Consider the following 5,258-nt stretch of genomic DNA (forward strand, 5'->3'; position numbering starts at 1 on the left):
TCCCCCCTTTCCGAAAAACAAGATACGAGGACTGAGATAGTTTTGAAGTCACTCCGTTCTGCTTTCTCTTTGTTCCAAATCTCCAATCACTCCTTATGTAATCACCACACTGCCTTGAACCCTGCCCCTTAGGTGTTTCTTTTGTCTGATCTGCTACTGAAAAATTCTTGAATTCTAGATCTGCCTCCCGAGAAGTCCTTGTTCTATACATACAATCCACTTGATTAATTTCCTATTTGCCTTTCCTGTTAGTTTTACCAAGCGTTCATCTTTGGTCATGGTATTTTGTTGCCACCTTGTTACACGTTGAATGACTAGGACTATTTCTTCCACATGCCTCATTTTCCTTTGCCTATTTTGGTAAAATCGTCTTAATACACTACATGTTATGGCAGGAAATCGCCAAGAGGTTGCCGAGGCCAACTCCGCCGTCCTGATTAACAGCTAACTGACCAGGTGCCACACCTCCTGGTCAATGTGTAACGTACAATAGCAACAAAATCCTGGATTGAACCTTGTGGCTGGTTTAACATGCCAGGTCAATCCATTTGTATCTCTACGAGCTTTGTGTGTTGGAAATGTGGCTCATGTAAAGCTTGTCCATCGTGCTAATTGTGCCGAAAGAGTGGGGAGGTAATTCGTTCCCAGCATAGTCGAAGTTAAAATGAGCCGCGAATGAGCGCTACACATGGACATTCAGTGCCATTATATGGTTGAACCTGAAACAACTTCGTCAATGTTTTGCTTTGTTTCTAGTTTCAGTTTGACTCGGTTGTTGAGCCTGTCATGGACAGTAATGGAAGGGTTTAAGGTTCAGAAGTGTCAATGTTATGGATGATTAATTTGATTACAAAATCAACAATAATCGTGCTGACCATGGCATCTGGTTGTAGTTCTTGTGTTGTGTCAGCGTGATGGCTGAGTTGCATCATCCTCTTTTATGTGGTCAAATGGGAGGGATTTTTTTTCCAAGCTTGGGAGGTGGAGCCTGTTTTTTTTGTTGTTGTTGAAAGAAGAGAGGGGCCTGTATCTTTCAAGTGATCACTTAGAAAGAGAACAAACAAACAAACAAACAAATACAGTGGTCGTTACTTCTACCTTGAAGGTCTACTTAGTTGACTTAATCAAACTTGTTTAAAAGAAAAAGAAATACCTTGCTACCTTGGATAAAGCAAACCATTTTATCTGTTCCCACAATATACTGGTTAAGAAACCTAGCAATTCAACAACGAGTTCTGGCTACAAGGGAAATTTGGGAAGGGAGGTAGGAGAAGCAACTGAATGGGGAAGCAGAGTCAACACACTTTGGTCCAAGGACAAAGACACAACGCGCTACATCCTACAAGACGCCTATTTAAGAGCATCTCCTCCAGTCAACCTCCCCAACCGCATGCCCCAAAGTCTTTTTTGGTCCGGTGCGGTCCAATACAGTGTTCGGTGTCCCGAGCCCATCCAAAAACCCGCGCCGCGAGTGGCGGGCTAGCATCATCAGCCACATAGGTTGGCGTGCACCCGTCGCCTACCTTTGGCGAAGGCGCAATTTAATTTCCGTGCAGCGACGGCCCAGTTGCCCAGACGCACAACAAGACGTCTCGTCGTGCCTTGTCCTACGTGCCGACGTTAATGCACGCCACTGTCCCCTTGCCTGCCTCCAACGTATAAAACAGGGTATTCGCTGATTGCCCCTCCCACACAACCCTAGCACCACACATCCACAAACCTAGCCGCCGCCACCCAACTTTCTCCACACGCGCTGCATAGCGGGTTCAACTGGCCGCGGTCGCGGCCGTGGCAGGGGCAGGGGCGGTCGTGCTGCACGCTCGCCGTCGTCTGAGGAAGAGGACTGCTCCTACAGCAAGTACTTCGAGTTTGTCGTCTTCATCAACGACGACCCTTTCGGCAAGAAGAAGCTTCCAGACGCGTTCGTTAAATTTCTCGCCGACCGGGAGCCGGCCCCAGTGACCCTACGGGAAGGAGGCTGCGACTTCTGCCGGTGATCGGTGGAGGTCTTGTTCTACGGGAAATGCAAGATGTACCTCCACACCGGCTGGAAGATGTTCGCCTGCGACAACGACGTCCAGGTCGGCTGCTTGGTGAACTTCTTCTACAAAGGCGACGGCGAGATGAGCGTCAAGCTGTTTGGTAAAGAGTCTTATTGTATCCACTATCAAAGCGACTCAGGCGATGACAAAGAAGACTAGGGTCAACCTCTAGTCTAGGTTTTATGTCCTATCTTGGTGTTTTTCAAGGTTTATGTATGTTCTTCGTCGTTCATTTCAATGTTTTTAAATGTAAAAGCGACAAAGCATCTTCAATAATAGAAATAGAAATAAAACATTAATTTTAAATAGATAATTGGTTGGAGGTTGGATTTGGGGAACCCGGCTGGAGAGGGACGCCCCAAGCGCATACCAAGGTATGATATCCCAAACGACCAATCCGACCCTACGCGGTTTGGGGCTAGAGATGCTCTAAGGGCATGTGCAATGGTTTAGTTGATAAGATCGTCTTATCTTAGTCCTGCCATGTAATATCGATATAACAATAAACATGATGTATAATTAGTTATTTCTTAGTCTTATTTTTAGTAACGAGACATCTAAATATGTGGTGGAAGAGATTGTGCTAGCAAGAGATTGCACGCAAAACTTGTCATCACAGCCAGTTTGTCATGCTCCCATTGGTCATCAGTTAGTCCACTCTGGCCCACTGATGCGTGCAGGCCTTCTTCCAAACCTTCAGAGGGCCCCTTGCTTCTTGGACGGTGTAGCCCAGTCGTCCGCCAGTCGTCTTACTTGATTCCTTAACATCGAAAGAAGGATTTATGTTAGACAGACAGAACAACATTGGCTCCACCTAGAATTGCTACGAGATGCAGCTGAAGCTTGTATCAGTCATTTCCCTTGTGTTGCTCCACTTCCTCAGCGTCGGCCATGGAGTCGGAGGTGACAGCCAGTTCATCTACAACGGCTTCCACGGTGCTCAGCTTGACCTCGACGGGATGGCCGTGATCGAGTCGGACGGCAAGCTCGCGCTGACGAACGTCACCTCCCAGCTGAAAGGCAGCGCGTTCCACCCGGCGCCACTCCGCTTCACCGACGCGGCAACGAACGGCACCGCCGCACGCTCCTTCTCGGCAACCTTCGTGTTCGCAATTGTCACCGACTATGTCACGGTGGGCGGGAATGGGCTTGCCTTCTTCGTCGCGCCCAACAAGAACCTGTCCGCAGCGTCGCCGAGCCAGTTCCTCGGCCTCTTCAACAAGCAGAACAACGGCAACGGGACCAACCACGTCTTCGCCGTCGAGCTCGACACCATCCTCAACCCGGAGTTCGGGGACATCAACAGCAACCACGTCGGCGTCGACGTCAACGGGCTGGCCTCCGTCGCTGCCGAGCCCGCCGGCTACTACTCCGACGACGACGCCGGCGATTTCAAGAATCTGACCCTCATCAGCGGCGACGCTATGCAACTGTGGGTGGACTACGACGGCCGATCAACGGTGCTCAGCGTGACGCTGGCGCCCCTCGGGATGTCCAGGCCGATAAAGCCCCTTATCTCCGTCGCCATCGATCTCTCGCCGGTGCTGAGCGACACGGCGTATGCTGGCCTCTCGTCGTCGACGGGGCCGTTTCAAACGCGCCATTACGTGCTCGGCTGGAGCTTCGCGCTGGACGGGGCAGCGCCGCCGCTCGACTACGCAAACCTCCCCATGCCGCCCCGCGTCGGTGACGACAAGGGCCGGTCAAAGGGCGCGACGTCATCCTTCCGGTGGTCGCTCCGATCCTCGCGCTCGCGGTGGCCGCCGGTGTATTTCTGCTCGTGTGGCGGCGATTTCGGTACGCCGAGGTCAGGGAGGACTGGGAGTTGGAGTTCGGGCCTCACCGGTACGCGTACAAGGATCTGTTCCGTGCCACCGGCGGCTTCGACAGCAAGCATCTGCTTGGCGTCGGCGGGTTCGGGAGGGTGTACAAGGGCGTGCTCCCCAAGTCCAAGACGGAGGTCGCTGTGAAGGTCGTCGTGTCCCACGACAACGCGAAGCAGGGGATGAAGCAGTTCGTCGCCGAGGTCGTCAGCATCGGCCGCGTCAGGCACCGCAACATCGTGCATCTGCTCGGCTACTGTCGGCGCAAAGGGGAGCTCCTCCTGGTGTACGAGTACATGCCTAACGGCAGCCTGGACAACTGGCTGTACGACCAGCACGCGCCGCCCCTGAGCTGGCCGCAGAGACTCCGCGCCATTAGAGGCGTCGCGTCCGGCTTGCTCTACCTCCACGAGGACTGGGAGCAGGTGGTGGTGCACCGAGACATCAAGGCGAGCAATGTGCTCCTCGACGGCGAGATGAACGCGCGGCTGGGCGACTTCGGGCTGTCCAAGATGTACGACCGGGGCTCCGACCCACAAACTACCCACGTGGTGGGCACCATGGGGTACCTCGCGCCGGAGCTCGCATGCACGCGGCGGGTCACGCCAGCCACCGACGTATTCGCGTTCGGATCGTTCGTGCTGGAGGTGGCCTGCGGCCGACGGCCCATCGAGCACGGCGCCGCCGACGACAACCGGCTCATCCTGGCGGACTGGGTACTCGAACGCTGGCACGCCGGGGACGTCGGGGCCACGGCGGACCCGCGGCTCTGCGGCGTCTACGACGCCGAGGAGGCAGCGGCGGTGCTTAGGCTGGGATTGGTGTGTTCTCACCCGGCGCCCGCCGCGAGGCCGTCGATGCGGCAGGTGGTGCAGTACCTCGACGGCGACGAACCGATACCCGAGCCGGCGCCGACGTACCGCAGCTTCACTATGCTGGCCATGATGCAGAACGCCGACGGCTTCGACTCGTACGCTGCGTCTTACCTATTGTCATCACCGACGAGCGTCGGCGTCTCCTCCGTCGTCTCCGGCAGGTGATTGATGAAGGCCACACACTTATCAATGGCAACCACCACCAATGACTTTTCAAGATTAACTTTTCAAGATCACGCGATTACCGATTCGCAAAAAAAAGGGGAAAAAATTCATGCGATTACTTTTTTTTTTATGTTTGGGCTCGAGTCGAATACTCTAAAAATAGATACTTTTGTCAAAATACGGATGTATTTTAATTAGAGATACATCTACATCTTGATAAAGTTGAGACAAGGGGAGTATTTTTCTTCAAGACCGCCTACAGGAAACCGTAGACCGAGGAGAACTCGGGAGGGTATGCAGAGACGTGTTTGGTAGCCTTTAGAGGGTCAGGCCAAGCGATAGGAAGAACAAAA

General features: G+C 53.3%; 1 pseudogene; it reads left to right on the plus strand.

Annotated features, from left to right (window-relative positions):
- The first annotated feature begins 2,872 nt into the window (after positions 1 to 2,872).
- Positions 2,873 to 5,043, plus strand: LOC124647477 (annotated as a pseudogene).
- Positions 5,044 to 5,258: the final 215 nt, after the last annotated feature.

The sequence above is a fragment of the Lolium rigidum genome, chromosome 4, assembly GCF_022539505.1.
Source record: "Lolium rigidum isolate FL_2022 chromosome 4, APGP_CSIRO_Lrig_0.1, whole genome shotgun sequence".
Lineage (NCBI taxonomy): Eukaryota > Viridiplantae > Streptophyta > Magnoliopsida > Poales > Poaceae > Lolium > Lolium rigidum.